Source organism: Mycteria americana, chromosome 1 (genome assembly GCF_035582795.1).
Source record: "Mycteria americana isolate JAX WOST 10 ecotype Jacksonville Zoo and Gardens chromosome 1, USCA_MyAme_1.0, whole genome shotgun sequence".
NCBI lineage: Eukaryota > Metazoa > Chordata > Aves > Ciconiiformes > Ciconiidae > Mycteria > Mycteria americana.
The window spans coordinates 112,207,185-112,225,950 of NC_134365.1; the positions used below are offsets into that span (position 1 = coordinate 112,207,185).

At 38.0% G+C, this 18,766-nt stretch overlaps 1 long non-coding RNA gene across 5 annotated transcripts in view; it reads left to right on the top strand.

Annotated features, from left to right (window-relative positions):
• The first annotated feature begins 323 nt into the window (after positions 1-323).
• The window catches only part of LOC142416766 (uncharacterized), a 289,637-nt gene continuing 271,194 nt past the window's right edge, over positions 324-18,766 (top strand). For 4 of the 5 annotated variants that reach the window (XR_012777822.1, XR_012777824.1, XR_012777823.1 and 1 more), the window contains exon 1: positions 324-643. This is a non-coding gene — a long non-coding RNA (uncharacterized LOC142416766). Of the gene's footprint in view, positions 644-12,770; positions 12,877-18,766 lie in introns of all 5 variants that reach the window. The other variant, XR_012777831.1, reaches the window with a different exon arrangement.

Sequence of the window (18,766 nt, forward strand, 5' to 3'; positions counted from 1 at the left end):
CTTTCAGAGTTTATTTGATTTTGAACACTTTTGGTTATGTAAGTTTTAATAAGTAGCTTTGCTGTACCCCTAAAGGCACACCCCACACACTTATGTTGTGTGACCTAGGGTCACAAGTAATGGCTGCAAGCTAATTGATTGAGAAAGGCTTGTCTGACTGGGCCCCTTTGAGTCCTCCCTTTACATTCCTAAATTTCTGTAAAGGAGGCACTGGCAGCTTCGCCTGGCGAGAGGAGGGGTTGGGGGAAAGGGAGGAAGTTTCTCAGTTTCTGATTATGCGCAGAGTTTCCTTGTACTGAGCTTATGTTCTCCACCCACTACTTAGTAAGAACTCCTTAACAACTTAAAGCTTTATCCCTGTGAGTACCAGAAAAGTGATTTGAGTATTTATTGAGCAGGGAGAACAAACTGCTTGCTCCAGGCAGGGAGAAAGCTTATGGAAATGATATTAGACCTTCAGCAAAGTACACAGCTGCATCATACAGAAGCTGAGACTCAAACTGACAGGCAAATAAGCCAGATCACGGAAGGGGCCTCTGTGTGGCAGCTCTGAGCTACCAAGTGTTGGACAACTAGGCAAAAAGTGCAATGGAACAGGGCAGAAAATAACACACTAACTTCAGGCAACTGTTGCTTTTTCATGGTGAGTCCAGATTTGAAATGTTGTTTGAAATGTAGCTATTTTTGTTGTTTCTAAAAACCCTTCCGTTTTACCACAGCAATCCTTTTGCGAAGCTCATTGTGTTACAGATTATTTGTCCGGATGTGCACTTCAATTCTGAACGATACAGAAATGTACAGGGATAGTCCTTTCCTTGCTGCTTGCTCTCTCTTTTGCTTTTGCTTGCTTCAGGAGACAGGTCCCATTTCTAAAAGCACGCTGCATGGCTTCCGATTTGGAAAGAAATAGTTTTGCAGCTAGCACTTGGTGTGCAGCTGCATATCGGTGAATAAGTGAACATAATTTCTATGCACAGTTTTCTGCAGTTTGAGCTTTGTGGCACCTCTCCATTGCTCCTTATTTCGCTGCCTTATCTTGAGAATGTGTGGCACGGTCACTATGAAAAGAGCTTTGTGTTTGAATTCCTGGTGAGTCGAAGGGTCAGGGCCTATGAGTTATCTGCCTGCCAGCAAGACTCATTGCTGTGTCCTTTTATTTTTCAAGCTGAAATAGAAAAAACATGTGTCCTCATCCCTTTTTTATAAACTTATTTTGATCAGGTTTTACATGCTGTTTGTGTGTGCTTTGTTCTTTTGACAAACTCGGGTTTTGGGGGGAAGCCAGTTTTATTCTATCCATATTTATTTTATTTACTCAAGCTTTCCTGCAGCTTTTTTGCATTCCTTTGTTGTGATGCACATAAATTTTTCTTAAAACAACATTCAGTGATTCTGATTTCTGGTAAGAGAAAAAGGATTTATACTTGGATACCTATTTCCAAAAATACCAGGGAGCTATCTAAATTTTAGGTAAGTTGCAAAATTATAGAGAAGATAAGGCTTTTGTAACTTTTGTCCCGCTTAAGGAGGGAAACACAATACTTCTGGATAAGTTCTTGAACAGATTGTGTTAGATACACTAGTCATCTAGTGTAATGGTAATAAATATGATCTGAGCTATAATGTTTTTTCAGTTACTTAGGTTGAAAAAGCTACTTTATTAGCACAGGAAGAGAATTAAACATTGCATGTTGACAGTAACATTAGAAATATGTTTGCAAAAACTGCTGAGTGGATGAAATTTAGAGCAATAAATCATCAAGGCATGTCAAAGTTACTCTGTATGTGATGTTTTAAGATGCCTGTGATTTAGAGGAGAAATGAGCCTGTTTTTCCTTCAGCAGTAGTGTGATTCTGTACAAAATGATCTTCATTGTATCTTTCTTTAAATAAATAGTTTTCTTTTCAAAAAAATAAATAACCAAAGTCAGAAGGTGCAAGAAAAGTCTCAGAATTATGTAGCAGTTACTTGGAGCTAAAGGGAAAAATGCTCATTTAATAGAATAATTCTACTACGCAATGTAAGAAGTTGGTCAGATGAACTCTACACAGAGGGTATGTTTCTACTTGTTTCTTGACCTGTCTTTCTAAGTTTGTATGCTCATCTGAAACTTACTGACAATTAGCAGAATGCCTGTTTTTTTTAAAAAAGATCATGCTTCAGATCTGAGTTGATCTGATGTTGCAGTCCCTTTCAAGTGCAGTTCATGTTGTTCACCTGTTGTGTCCATTCTTATTTGCCAGTCTGAGATCTTGAGTTTGCCCATCAATTTTGAAAATGTTTTTTTTTTAAAAAAAAGAGGGGGGGAAGATTGTTTCAAAGAAATGCTAACAAATACAGAGTTGAGGTTGATGCTGCAATGTAAGATGATCTAAATAGACTTCATACTTCTTGTTTCCTTATTGTGAATTGGATTCCTATCTATTTTGACTTGGGCTAAACCTTAGACTTTCTACAGGAAAATTCTTGGCTGTGTCCTTAGTGCAGTTAAGGGTGTGCTTTTCTTTTAAGAGTTTCGGGGTTCACTTTGAGGGAGAGAAATGTGTCGTCTTATGTAACATAAATGCATGATTTTCTTCTTGGCTATGCTGTAATAGAGGAATACCTGCTGAAGTGCTCTTTACACCCTTAAAAACTGGAAGTAAAAGAAACTTTGAGGAGGTGGTCTCCTTCCAGCTTTGGTGGCCTGGACTGCTGGGGAGCCGGCCATCTCCTGGTGGTCACAAGGCACTTGGGGAGCAGGGGATGGTGGGTGCTTGCATGTGGCCACCTCCTCCATAGGCACACAAGCAGAAGACCAGCCCTTTCTGTGCTGTGGGTTTTCCATTGGCAAAATAAGGCACCAGTGGTGTTGTGACACCAGATTAGAGGATTATGAAACGTTTCTTCATGCTCTGATGACCAGCCTGATGAAGGGGAAAGGGCTTAATGAGGAGGAGAAGAATTTACTGAGGATTTTATGCCTATATCTGTCATTAAAAGGAGAATATCTGCTCCCAGTAGCTGTGTTCTGTGATTCATGGAAACCTCTACAATAATGATGCAAATGATGATTAAATGTGGTGTTCTTACTGACCGTCTGAGGACTGACACAATATAATGTGACTGTCAGGAAGTTTAAACATCAATAGTATATCTCCAAATACTACTATTTTCTCTTAGAGAAAGTCAAAGAATCATGAGCTCAGACTAAAATAATTATACTGGCTTTTTACATTCTCTCTGACACAGAGAAAAAAGTAGTTTTGAAAGGGTTAAAACACACTTGCTTTATAGCTTTCATTTCTTTGAAAGATTTGTATTTAGCATCTTTAATGTTTAGTCAAGGAGGAACTAGATTTGTTTTGTGAATTACATAGAAAAGTAATGTTGGAGGTTCACTTTGAGGTTTGTTCTGTTGTTCTGTGCGGAAGAAGGAAAAACTTTATTTACTAGACATGTTCATTTTATTGACATCTGTACATTACAGAAACAGGTCTCCATGGTACCTATGGATATCTTTACTGTCACATGAGAAAGGATGGAAATGCAAGACTAACAGTTGATTTCTCTGTCAAAGAGAGGAACTAGTTTGAGGAACAAGGTGATGTCTAAACCGAGAGATTAAGGAAAATTGACAGGAACAGGAGAATTGTAGCACTCAAGGTGTCAGTGAATCACAGTGTTGGTAATACAAATTAAAAAGAAAAAAACCCAGCTATGTTATATCCTAGCAATTTTGAAAGAGTTTTTTTTTTAAATAATTTTAAAACAAGAAAGACAAAGAAAAATTTATTTCATCTTCTCAGCTACAACTCATGATCACGTTTTAAAGTTCTTTTGCGACTATAATTACTTGGGCCTTAAACTTCTTTGATCTCCAAGCTTTATGGATCCAGGAACCACAGATCTGTTAAAAAAAAGAAAAAAAAAAAAGGTGAGAATTGCCAGCATTGGAGTTCAGTAAATAGTTGAGGGAGCAAGAAACAGAAGATGTACACATGCTTTTCCATGAAACTCAAAGAAAGAGAGCAGCGACCTGGTCTTCGGAATACCCAAGTTGACTTTCAGTTCATTTTTACTCTCCTGCAACATATTCAAACCATCAGCAGAAGGCTGTCCCAAAAGGTGATGATGAAGGTGAAAGAACAGATAAAAGGAGAAACATTTGTCTCATGAAGTGATTTAAGTGATTATGATATGTGGGTAAAAACAAATGGACACAGAGAACAAGCAGACGTAATCGGATATGAGGATAGGAGCAGTGATAAGGGACAGGACCTTAAGGAGCAAAACAGAGGAGATCTAAAAGTAGAAGAAACATGGCATGAGAGAGGAAAGCCACCCTATCTAAAATGGTCTGTCACTCACTGATATGAGCCTGTGCCTTGTCAACTGACGTGCAGTCATCTGGTTTCAGTAAAGCAAGAGGAAAAACACCGAGGAAAAAAGTAGGAAAAGCAAAGACAAAAGTGCTGTCTTTCTCCTGGTTTGTTCAGAAACATTTCCACTGCTGGCATTCAGTTTCATACCTGAAGTAATAAATTCACCCAAGAAAAAGGGCTGTTCCTTCCAAAATTATGGTCACAGCATTTCAGAGAGGGGGGATGTGGAGGGAAGGAACCTCTCTTTTCCATGTAACATCCTCTTATATTTACTTTGCTCTGTCTAGCAGCGAAGGTAGAAGTGAATATGGATGGTTACATCTGTTGTGACAGGTTGTTTTTTGAGCATAGGTTAGGTTTCTTTTTTCAGCTCCAGTGGGATACCAGTAACTTTTTAAAAAATCTTGTAAAAGCCTTTGGAAGGTCTTTTGGCAAATCTTATTCTTGGGTCTGGGAAAGATGTGAGCCATCTGCAGCATGAAACATGAGACAACAGACAATAGGAAATCAGTGGAGTGAAGGACAAGACAAATGGCAATTGATTTTTCCTCTACCTCTCCTCTGACCAGACCATCCACTTTATATTTTTTTTTTACCACTCAGGGCTTTATCTAGGACTCTGTCAAAGATCCTACTGACTTTGGTACGGATTGGGTGAGGCCTTATATTCAAATCACTCATCCATCAGTTCAAAACAGTATTCACAGTGATTTGCAAGGTATGTATGTGGCACCCATAACGGTTTAAGATTTCTCAGTATTCTGCTGGAAATGACACCCATACTACACGACCAAGGCAGTATATACTGTAGTGCTACCTCCAGTTACTGAAATACCTACCTCTCCTTTAGAGAAATGTCCAGTGATTCAAACAATAACTAGATGACTTTTCCAATTCCAATGTTACCTTTAAAGCCCAAAGATGGTATTTTAGTGTTAATTATGTAATCCCAGTTTATTTAGCAATATGATAGAAGTAGGTAAGAAATACAGCTTCAAGTACTGCAAAAAGCACCTTCTTCTTCTTCTAAGCCATTTTGAGTGGAAGTATTCCATTTATATCACCAACTCTCCACATCTCTTAACCCCAGAAATATCCTATGGACCATAAATGTCCCGTGGAAGACGTGCAGGCCCTTTAATCGGTCCTGTTTTGAACAATGCATGCTTAATGGTGTTAAATGATAAAGCAAAATATGAAGAGAAGGCCTTACCCTGAAGTACATGTCCCATCACTGTTGGTAATTTTCATTATTTCCGAGACATCCTTCCAAGAATAGTCCTTTGTGGCAGAGTTGGTTGAAGGTATCCCAGTGCTCTTTCACTGCCTCTTCTCCCACTTCTCTGCTGCCCCTGAAATGCTATACATCCTTGGAAGGCTACTCAGAGAAATGGATCAGAATTGACCCTGGTTAAAAATAATGCTGAAAAAGAAGATTTTTAACCTGGATTGGTCTGGTTCACCATATACCCGACTGGCATTTTTACTAGATCCAGGGCTGTGCAAGCAAAAGAGTAAAACTGCAGGGAGGGAGACACAGTAATTTCCTTCACTGCTAACCAAAAATGTCTAGGTTATTATGGGCAGGCTAGTGGAAGTACCTTTGAATAGCTGTGTTTCGTAAGGCAACTTGACTTTGCTGTGCCTACAGAGTGAGGATCAGTGTCCTCTGAAAATATCGACTCCAGTTTTGGTGTATATTTTATAAGTTACTCATGATTATGACCTGGTTGCCACTGAGCATCTGTTATTTCAGCCTGTGCATAATAAATTCCTGAGATAAAAAATCTGTGCCCCTAGGAGGGAAGAGTAAGTTATAAGGAGTAAATAAGGAAAATGCAGAAGAAAGTGATCAGAAGGAACTTTATTCATAAAACATACAAAATGTGACACAGCAGAGTGACAGAATCAGTCTGTGTTGAAAATACCTTTGTATTTATCATGTGGAAATCAGACTGCACTCTGTACTGGCCCCATAAAACTTCTTTCAAGCTCTGGCTGGAAATTCACAAGGAAAGTTTCTCCAGAAGTATCCAGTATAGGCCCAGCTATCCTTTCATAGGATATGAGAATTACAATGAGAATTACATCAGTATAAAGCAAAAACTCTACAAATTGATAGTTTGTGCTAAAGAAAAAGTAGGACTCTTCAAATTTTTTCCCTTGTATTTTTTTCCTTTTCATTTACAATCTACTGCCAGCCTCTGGAAAAAACAAGAAATTGTTTTTCCAGGATCTGGTAACTTAATCATGTTTTAAGTTATATTAAACCGTTTGCTTTCTATCACTTTGCTGGTTTTTAACTGTATTTTTTGGCCTGAAATTTTCCATTGTGTAGTCCCAAACCACAGGTGATTCTTTTTTTTTTTTTTTTTGTTAAAGGAAATATGTTAAAATTATTTTAAGCAGCAGAAGTGGGAATAAATTGTACTTTTCCTGTTAAAGTGAAGTAAACAAAACAAACTCAACAAAAGTCTTTGAACAACAATTTTTGAAACAATGTGATCAACAGGTGGTTTGTGGACTATTTTTAAAGGGTTTGAGGTAAAAAAAGATCAAAATTGTTATATACTGGAGATGTTAAATTATAGCTATTTATTACATGTCTTTTGACAGTAAGTGTTAGGGTACACACTGATATTTTTTTATTTGCTGTGAGGATCATATCACAAATTGGGCATTGCATATGTATAGCACTGAGTGTCCTGTCCTTAGAGACCATGATGCTGAAAGAGCTTGGCGTGAGCAGGTATCCAAGGTTGACTTAGTTGGGTGCTGAGAAGTAAAAGCACAGGAAGCAAGATTGCCATCTTGGGGCATCTCACATGGAGAGGGAATGAACGCTCTCTCCATCTTCCAGGTTCTTCAAATATTATTAATACTCAATTTTGATGTAGATTATTCATTTTAATGCTGCTGTTGGCTCTGTTTCCTATAATTGTTTTGATTTCATTACTGAACCAGAAGTTAAGAATCACAATCAATTTTTATTAGAGGTTTTTTCACAAAAAGAAGGAATGCCACTGTGAGGCATTCTGAGTGAACAGGGCTCATTCAAATTTCATATGGATGTTGCTATATATATTCATATGGCTAATAAAACACGGAGATGCTTTTTTTTCATGAAGCCTTCCTGGACTGTAATTTGAGCAGCAGCAGGCTGCGTTAATTCAAAATCTACAGATGTGTTGGGGTTTTTTTCCCCTCTATCTCATGCCCCATATAGATCATTGCAATAATTCAACAACTTCTGGATCTCTCCTGGCATTACCACCAGGCAATTGACAACAGTGCTGTGACTAGTTAGTAGATACAACTCGGCTAACTGGCCGTCTGGCTGCTCTCTGGCAGGACAGGCAGTGGCCACCTCCCCCGTCTTACCTCAAAGCTAGCACTATTTTAAGTTTCTTTCTTTCATTCAACCGCTTATATTCAAAAACCTGTTTTTTAAATAGCATCATGCCATATACTACTAGATTATGGAGTCTATACACATTTTATTTTTGGCATATCAGCAGGTCATGGCAAATATAGCTTTTGAATTGTTTTTTAAATAGAAATATGGAAAATTCCATAGAAAACCACTGAACCAATATTTAATTATTCTGGTTAATATTTAAGTATCAGGAACAGTGTGACTGTGACACACAGAATCTTGACTTTATTCCATCTATTACATCTTTTATTTAATATTATTAAGATTTCAGTCATATTACATTTTTTTTAATGGTGCACTTAATTTCTTGTATTGAATCCACAACACTTTTGCCTAAAATGTCACCAAAACTGCCCCCCCCCCCCCCCATATATCTTTCTGGGGGGAAACAAAAAAAAGAAGATGATGAGCAAAAGCAATACATGACAGTCTATAGGGAATACATATGTTTTTAGGGGAAAGGGAATTTAAATGCACTTACCTTATGTTATATTTAGTAATATCTATTAAACCAAATGATGCTATTACTGTAAACATAATTTCTTTGTGCCTCAAACTTCTCAGTGATAAATTGAAATTATTAAACCGTTTTATACATGGTCTGATACTGTGACTGCAAAGAACTCTTCAGTCATTGCAGATAGACTCCAAAAGGGAAAATGTGACAGCAGTTTTTTTGACCTGGCCAAAACTGAAACATCAAAAACTTTAGATGGAAATTTGATTCTTCTACCTGAATTGAGCAACATATGATATCTATGTATAGTTGCACGTCAGCCTGATTTTCAGGTGGGGGAATTTGTTCTTAAGACAGTCCAGTTATGAACTGTTGGAAAGAACTTCCAACTTCAGACATCGGCTTGGTTGAACACCTTGATTTCAGTTTAAATATTTGAAAAGGTAACCATTTTATGGGGGTTTACAAACAGGAATGTAGTAAACAGTGGCATTGACATTGTGTCCATCTCTGTCATTCTGGGTTTACTCTGGGTTTATACAGCATTAAGAAGTTCTAAAAGTTTCAGTCTACATCTGGATTTAGAATTCTCAAGATGTCATCTAACTTCTTTGTACCTTTGGGCAAATCACTTTAAACATGTAATTTCTTACTGCTAAAATATTTTTAGTATTTCTGTTTATTTTATAAATTAACACGTTTCTTTTTAGCTCCACGTACATTAATTTGATAAAATCTATATAGAGGGGGGTTTTTTGCTGTTTTTAACTTTGCAGGTCTAATTTTCTGTGTTCTGTGTGTAATTATTTACATCTGGTTGGATGTGTTTGTAGGTGTTCGTTGGTATATCTAAAGTCAGAAAGGGAGAGCCCTCTATTTTAAATTCCTCTGTTTTAAAGTGCATGTCACACTTGAAGTAAGATGCTAGATTCCTGCCATATTGAAAGCAGGGTCACTCATCACAGTTCCTAAAAATGGATTTAAGAGCCTAATCTTAGAATCGATTAAAAAAACCCGAACAACCCGAACTGTGGCCTGGCATTTCACAGAGCTGGTGAACTGTCACATTATCAACAGTATTATTCCTAAATATTTGTTATTACTCTCACTTTTTAAGAAAGTGAGACTTCTACTAAGGTTTGTCTGTTCCCTTTTTTCCTTTCCCTCCTCCATGGGTTTGAACCCTTTTGTATCTCTCAGTTAAATTTGAAAGGTGAAATTCTCAATGAATATCATGCTTTATGAAAATCTGTGACTGTATGCAGGAAAGAAACCCAGATTGGTGCCAATTTTGAGGAAAAGGCAGGCAGAACATAGCTGTTATACATTCTGTTTGGCAGTGGCTCAGTGGCCAAACAAAATGTGTGCAGTCCCAGACTAGTCACAGCACAGTTTCTCCTGCCAGGTGATAGTGTAATAGGCAATTGGAGAGATCTGGCCATTTGCAATGAGAAGAAAGAATGTGGAGTTAAAGAGTAGAGAGCATAAATCTGTAGGAAAGCAGGTTTCATTCAATCTGGTGCTTACAGGACACCTTGGGTTTGCTATTGCAAAAGAATAAAGGACCAAATGCCAGAAGATCTTAAAAGGATGTAAATTGCTTGCTATAGGCAAACAAGAACATCTTGTTTGCGTTTTTTTTCTATTTACTGAGCATTTTATCCTGTATGGAAAAAAATCACATACTATTTCAGTTATCACAAGCTGCACTGAACACATGAGATTCATACTAATCTTTCATATAAGATGCCCAACTGCAGTTAAGTTCTGTATAAATAATAAGATAGGGATGCCGAGATACTAAATACGATAATAAAAGTTAAGTTAGAGGAAACCTACTTTCTCCAACTGGGAATTTAGCCTGAACTTGGTTCTTTTCTTGGCTCTGTTGAAGTCAGCATAGACATGTTTAGATGAGGATAAAAGCTTGATTTTAAAGCAGTTCAGTATTTTCTGTTTGTTTACATTTAAAATGTCTATGTATCTTGGACAAATTGCCTGCTTCTGTAGACTTGTGATTACCTTCCTAAAGATGAGAATGATAATACTGAAAATATTAATGCTTGCCTATTCTTTTTATTTAAATAATATTTATAAAGAGCATTTTAATTCTCGGGCAAACAAGCTGCATCAATGGAAATGAATCACCGTTGCCTTTTATGATTTCATTGATTACATGGATATGGCTTTCTGAAATGTTGGAGCTAGTGTCTAAGATAATTTTCCTTCTCCTAAAGTCATTCAAGATAAGGGAAAACACTGATTGCTGTTAGTATGCTTTTGTTTTATAAGCTGAATGAGTGCCAGATTATGATCATCAGCAATCACTCATTTATTTATTAGAGGAAAAAAGAAACCTGTGACATTTGAGTATCAGTTGCCTTTTATGGACTATTTTAGAAAGGTACTACTTCTAAATATTCTCCTGGGTATTTTTCAAGATAGGAATGTTACTACTAGCAACAGGAAATCTTAACGATTCAGGTCACTGCAGACAGAAGTCCATTCAGCAACAAGTTTTGGATGGAATTTCTAGCTGAATTTAAAAAGTTATTAGCAATTAGGATGTACTCTGTACTTTGAAATGCTGAATAACAGAGGGAACACTAAATGCATGCCTTTTAAAGCAAAAAAACCGTGAAATGTTAAAACCCTGCGTTTCAGCAATAGTGCAGATTTGCATGTGTTTAATATAGTAAGAAGTTTATACCGGACCCCTTTTTGCCCCAGTAGCCCTCTCCTTCTTGTTCATTTTAAGTGATCTTGCATGATCTTGCATGCAGTTATGATCCTGAAGGTTGTCTAAGGACTTTGTTTTTAAGGAACTGTACTTCTAATTTGGTGCGAGTTCTTTGTGTAGGGCTAATAGACATGAAAGTTCACGGTTCTGTGAGATAGTTTTGGTTCTGTCTAGGAGCAAGTTTTGCAGAAGCCTCATTGCAGATTATGCTATGGGCACCAGCATAACGAAAAAAATAAACAAACAAACCAGAAATTAAAGCAAAGAAAAAAACTCCAGCTGATCATGCTAAAGATATTTTAAAGTAACGATAAACTGACAGAACAATAATGTGAGAACCAAAATACAAAATTCTGTTTAGAAGTTGGAAAATTTGATTGAATTCTTTTGAAGTAAGATTTAACTGTTTAGATAGATTTCACAAGATGGAAGCATGTGCAAATGGGAATAGATTTTCGTAACAGCTCAGTGTGATGGTAGACACTAAGGCAAGCAGTCAGATTTTAAAAAGCACTTGATCCTCTTTAATATACAGACAAATAATACATAAAATATGTTTTAAAACAGATCTTGCATGTCTTCATGGGAAGTGTTGAGGGCACAGTGCTTCCAAAAATGGCTATCGCATAGGTGTCTGAGATTGCCATTTGACAATACATCTGCAAACTCTTGTGCATCTGAACTTAACTGCCAGCAAGAGACTTCTCTGGCATTTAGACACAGTGGCCGTTCTCCGATATCTGCTGTGCCTCCAAGTCCAGCACTCAGGATGCCAGTCTTTTCCCCTCTTCAGGGCAATTTGAGTTTGAGGGACTTCCTTAGAGCAATCTTCCATTCTTACTGCTGCTAAAGCAGAGCATAAAAGCTACTGTGAAAGTGGCATATGAAGGTCTTTTTGTTGCTCCTTTTTGTGTGTTTCTGAACACCCTTTTTGGTGGGCAAACCATGGGGATTCTCTGAAGGAAAAGATTCTTCAGTACATGCAATAGCAAATTATTGCTTCTAAGCAAGGGGTTTTTTTCCCCTTCAGGGCTCTCCCATTTCATGTCCGTTCAGTAACCAGGGACCAGACCAGTAGTGTGCTTTTCCTTTTAGCAGCATGTTGTGATGTTAGAACTTCCTGCAAAATCATGTGTTTCATATGGTTTTTATATTTTAATCACATTTTTTTAAAGTGCTTCCAGATGTAAGCATATATTTGGTTACAGTTTACTGCACATGCTTACGCACTGATAAACTGGTAAGGCCTGCATCCCACAGCCTTTAAATCAATATGTGGCTTTCTGTTGACTTCCAAGGGCTCTGGTTTGGGCTGTTGGACTCTTACTGTTGGTATAGTCAATGGATTCAGGTCGCCAATTTTCTCAGAGATGTTCAGTAACAGTTAGTGCAATAGTTCCAATTACAGTAGCTTAGTAATGTAGAGAGTCCTATGGCAAGAGGAAATGCTTTTCCTTTTTCTTCGTCCTCCATGAATCAGACATCTATTCATGCTTCAGTTGGCTCTTGCCAAAGATAGGCGAAGCACCCAGTCAAACAGAGGCTGGGTATGTGCTTAGGACTCCCATGTATCTGTGCAGGAAATACTAATGCATGCACAGCAAGACTAATGTGCTCTGGACTTAGGAAATCCTCATGCAAATGCACTGTATGTGCTACTATAGGAGGTAAAATGACTTTATTCATTTTCCTTTTTTCCCCTTCTCTGATTGGGAAATTCATGTCTGTTCATGGCGTCCCTTCACCAGAGGCCCTTGCTGCTTTCCCACCAGGCAGTCCTTCTGGGCACAAGGAACGCCCCTAAGGGAAGCAGGCCACAGGAAAAGGAAGAGATGAGTTTCCTACATAATGCAGTAAGTGACTGGAAGTGCATGTGAGGTAAGTGAAGCACATGTTGTCTTTGTAGAAGGCTCAGTCCTACTTGTGCTTCACCCATTTTTCCTTTCCAAGCAGGAATCATTAGCAAAATCAAATACCAGCAGGTCTCCTGTTGCTAAATCAGGTTCTGTAGGAGCTTAAGCAGACATGTATGGAAAGCTGAAAAGCATAAAGCAGCTCTATGTAGTGCCCATTAAGTGCAGGTGGTGGGAGGCAGATGAAGCTGCTTATTTCATTGCACAGAATGCCTCTTGAAAGTCTCCTGGTTCGGGGTGGGGGGCCCCTTGAGAATCTAGTGTCCTAAACAAGAAGAAAGCCATGGGATAGGTACCTAATTGCCATGGAGTAGATTTCCTGGAAGAACTGGAGGCTTTGGGACAGATAGAAGTTCTCAGCTCATATGCAGAAAAATCCAGAACTTAGAAGTTTGTCACAAAGGTAAAATTGGAGTATTTTGTAAAGGCTCAGTGAATGAAAGCTGAGAAAAAGAAACTTTACTTGATATGTTTATTCGTAGTCAACAATAAATTGGGAGAATCAGGAAGAGATTGATGCTGAAGTTTGTTCAGGTCATGCCATTCAGGGGCATTTGTTGGTAGCTTGAGGAAAATCTTTGAGAAAAAGATTGAGAGATGCACAGAAATGTTCATCATTTACCTGAACTGCTTCAAATGTGGCAAGGTGAACTCAGTCTTGGCTTAGCGGCTGCGTGCTGCTGGAGTTTTACAAAAAGCAGATTTTATTTGGTTCACTTGGGACATCCCAAATGTTGATAAACTGGAAAGGACTGTGCCAGTACTTCTGTCATATGGTGACAGAGAAAAACATGTACAACAGAAACGTACTGTGCAATGAATCAAGTAACACAGTTTCTATTCAGATCACAGCCCTGCGGGTAGATTATATATAGAGTAATTTTAGCCCTCTTAGAAGTGTGTTCCTAGAATTGCTCTATAAAGAGGAGAAATAACAGAAGCCTGGTAATTAAACATACTGAACTAAAAAAATTTGGAGGGAATATATTTATTGCAATAAGATTGAAACACTTAAAATCTTTTCAGTTAGAAGCACACTAGCCTTTGTGCACCAGTGGCATTTAAATTAAAACCAGTGTGTTTCCATAAATAGAAAAGTTGGTTTTGATGAAGGGAGAATTTTTGATGAAAATGGCTCCCATTTGAAATCCCTGATTGCATCTATAAAGCAACTCCTTTGAACAGTATCCTGCTGGCATACTGTTGAGGACAATAAAGCTAAATATAAGTACAGAGAGATAATCTGCAAATGTGTGCGTGCATATATATATTTATATATGTGACCGAAAATTGGAACTAATTGGGAAACTCGGCTTATCTAATTCAAATGCAGATGTGATCTTATGATCCCTTTCCACCAAATCTGGTCAAACAGATATATTTACAGTTCCTTGACAGTGTAGACAACAAGCGGTGCCCACTGCACCACACCCATTATGATCAGATTATAAATGCAACCCTGCCACAGTACACATGCTTGTATGAAGACCTACACACAATTGCTGAGAATGGACGTCTTGGATGGTATGTAGTGCTAACATAGGCTGGAAACCATGGGGTAGAAATCTAAAATTTTCACAAGACGACATTATTTTTTAACCCTTTTTGCTGTTTCTTGTAAGAAGTATGTCTTGGAGTCATTGTTTCACAATACCTGCCTTTAAAAAAGAAAAACTACTGCTACTTTTTACTATATATTTATTCACTACTTTTTATTATACAATTATTCCTATAACTAAGATTAGGATGGTTTTTATCCATTGAATTGTTCCTGCTGTATCTGTTTCTCAAATCCTACAGCAAGGAAGTAAAGTTGATTTGCTTACGTGTGCATTTAAAATGAATGCCGAGAGAATCTTCCATCAAAATACTTGTAATAAGGAAGGAACCATTGCTGTATGAAACTTCATCTTTTTTAAAGGTGAATTGTGGTAAAATAACAAAAAGACAAACATAAACTGCAAGTCTGAATCCGTCACCGATATTGCCTACTTGTTTAGTATGCATTCAGAGAAACCTATACGGTCCCTCTTTTAGTGCTTTCAGTTGGTTGTAGTTGATGGCAAGATCCATTAGAGGCTTTATTTTCAGATTTTTTTTCATTATTCTGCTTTCACTATCTTGTAGTTACGAACATATCTTATTGTGTATTCATAAGGAGCGTGAATTTTAGTCCAGCGTATGATGTCTTTGATAGAATCCATAGAGCATCTACCATTCTATAAAGGAGCTATATTTAGACTGAGAAAGCAAGTATTTACTATTGCTCATCATGTATATTTTTAAGCATGTTAGTATTTTCTACGCTTCTGAACTTGGAAGAAAAATATAACTTGGGACAAAGAAGTTTTGCTTACCTTTTATTTTCTTTACCTTTTAATCCCAATAGTAATAATTTTCTAAATCTTAAATACTTTAGTTGTTAAGCAGTATCATTTTTTGCAAGTGACTTACTTATTGCAGCAAATGGCTAAGTGTTCTCCTGCATCAACACTACTGTAGGTGTACAGCATGCGGGAAAAACATGCTGAAAGACCAGCACTAGGAATCACTGGATCCTTTAACGCAGGTCTCTCTAATGCAAGGAACTTATATGGGTAGCATTGGCAACTTGGAGGGTGCATTGAGGTTTTAAAGTCCTGAGGTCATGAGATTAGGCAAAAATCTTAATTTTCATTAAAAAAAAAAAGGTGCATAGTCCAAATTGTTACAGAAAGAACTAGAAAACGTGACTTTAGTATGAATTCAAGTCATCAGTAGAAGGTAAAGTTTAAAAATCCACCATGAGTTTTAATTCAATTTAGATTTTTAATATCACAATCCTTTTAAGTCTTACTCTGAGTTTGTACGTGCCAGAGTTCTAGCTTCTGTAGAGGCATACAATATGTTTGTGTATATATATGTAGAAAAGCAAGAGATCACCTCGAAATGCCATCTGATTCCTCTGGTCCTTGCTAGCTGAAGGTACATGAAGACATGATAAATGGAGCAGAAATCAGAGAGCAGAAAATGGTAATTGGCAATTTAATCAACAAATAGATAGACCACAGTGTAAATATCTGTTGATGTTTGTAGTGTCTGAGATAACGAGGAAAGGGTTCAGTGCTGCTTCTGCTTTGTAATGCTTGAGCAATGCTTGTAGCCATAAACCTGCCTTAAAACACCAATTAAACAGGGTTTATGACTGCTTTGTGTTACTGAAGTGATGCAACAGATCAACATGTATCAACAAAACTCACCTATTGTTTTGCCTTTTTTTAAAAACAAACCTGAATAACATAAAGTAAGCTGAGTGCCTTGTGTCTAAAAGCAACGTGTCCCACATGTTGAATGGTCCTCTCCCGCCCTGTAAATTAGCCACAAAAGAAGTTATTTCAATGAACTAATTGGTTATAGGCTGTTTGGCCCATAAGGTCCATTTGAATCATCTGGCAGCTGGAGCATGTAGATGCTGGAGACTCAGACCACCGTCCTAGCCAGGATGAGAAGTGGTGCACAGCTGCGGGAGGCCCGGGGCTGAGGGCTGGCAAGGAAGGTAGGCAGCAGCTGGAGGGTAGAAGCATTGGGGACCTGACAGTGAAGATGTAGATGAGGAGAAAAATCTGCAGCTGGGAACAGGTTTGTGAAGATTTACCTTTGTGGTAGCTGCTCCTACACAGAGCTTTTCCCCAAAAGCTTTTATTTGGTCACTTTAAAATCTTGCCATCCACCTCTTTTCCACATCTGTATATACCAGTCTAAACTGTGCAGTCTATGCCATGTTTTGTATGCTGTAATTTCACTATATAAATTTTATTCTTTGCCGTTCCGTTAATTTAATATGTAAGAAGAAAAAAAGGTATCTTTAGTAAGTGACTCACCAATATGGGAATCACATCATATTAGGGAACCAGTATTTCCATGAACAATATTTTGCAATTGTGACTTCTCATCAGAGCTTTTAAGACTGTTTTACAAAGTCTATTGAATTACATAAGCCTAAATAATTGTTACATATAGTGGGTGCTTGTAGATCAAAAAGAAAAAGCAGAACAAAAAAATTGTGATCATTCAGGCTAACCTTCTGTGTGTAATCTGAATGAATTCCTGTTTGAAGTATGATTTTCAGAACACAAGATCCAATCTTGATTTAAAAGGGTCAAGGCCAGAGAACCTGTCATCACCCTTGGGAAGGTTGTTCCAGTGGCGAAGTACTGTTCCCTGTGTATCTGCATTATATATCTGATCTGACCGTGTCTGCTGGAGCTAGTTTGTAGTGTTGCCTGTTACCTGTAAGAGCCTCCTGTCAAAACTCTTTTAGACAATGATCAAGTCAGACATAATTTTCATAGGATAAATAGAGCTGCGCTAGAGTTTCTTCTAGTCCTTTATTTATGAGGCTCTTTAGTGAGTTTCTTGGGTTGTACACACTAGACATCGATACTGCCTTCCAACACTAGATGCTTGAGTGCCAAGTATACAGTTAATCCAAGCTCTCCAGTCCTATTCAGGCTTCTTCCACAGAGGCCTCCAGGGATGCATTTTTCCCTTCGGCCCCGACAGCACATCGGGAGCTCATGTTCGGCGGAGTCATGTCCACTGTTAATGCCAAGTCTTTTTAAGAATTGTTGCCCCCAGCATAAACTCTCTCGCTCTGCCAAGAGGACCCTACTCTCTTGTTTAATTTATAGATATGTAAATTGGTTCTCAGAGTGAAGTGACTTCCCCAGGGGCTCACAGTGGCAGAGCCTGGGAGGAACAGTCAAACTCCTAAATATCATACTATGTCCTTGCCAATGGACTATTAATTTACTTGTTTCTTCCCCTGTACTTTATGTTCTGTATGACTGAATATTTTCCTGATGTCCCTGCATGGGCTGAGGCTGTACATGCTCTTTCTTTTAGATTTGGTCTAGTTTCATCTGATGAACAGAGTATACTTTAGGGATTACAAGTTGATGATGCTATTTCTAATCATGTTTGTTATTATTACTACAAAATCTTATCTATAGGGTTAATTATTTCCTGTAGTTGTGTGATGAATAAAATATTCATCTCAAGTACATTATGAAATCTCATTTAACTCGGGATTAAATTTCTTTCATAGCTGCTGGGCCCTGTTCGGGGTGGTACTCTTCCCCTGCTTCCTCTGGAGAGCTGATATCATGCTGGTTTGTAATATTCATTACCAGCCCAACCCTTTTTCCAGGGATAACCTCTGGTTATGTCCATTTCAAATGCTTCTGCTTTTAAAAAGTGCATCAAGAAATGAATTATTTCAAGAAAAAGGAGCTTGAACCTGAAATCTACTTCATGGGCTGAATACAGAGGAGGAAGAAGAAGCCCCTGTCTTCTTGAAATGAATTACCATTACCAGCATGACACCCTTGCACCAAGGGCAGAAGCTATCGTTTCTCTTCTCAGATGGTAGAAGACTATTCCCTGGTGCTAAGTAGAAGAGTAAGACTACTTTTTTAGGAATACTCTGTCTTTAAATGCTTCCATTTGCATGGAGCAAGTGCTTTATTGAAAAAAACAAAACTTGATTCCTTAGGATACCAAATGGTATATGAAAATAAAAATTAATCCCATGAAAAGCTGAACCAACTTGAAGTTTGCAGGTATTCTTAACAATTCCTTGAACAGTTGTTCATCTTCCTTGCTATGAAGGCGGCATCTTCTTTTATTTTTAGTTACCCTTTTCTCTTGAAATCTTTTGCTAAAGCAGTTGTCTGGTGTAAGTTATACGGATTGTAGGCCTGCAGTCAAGCGCAGCCATGCTGGGTCCGACCAAAGGCCAGGCAGTGCAGCGAGCTGGCAGGGGTGGCAGAGAGAGCTGCCTCCTTCGTGGCAGGGAGCAGCGTGCTTGATGTGAC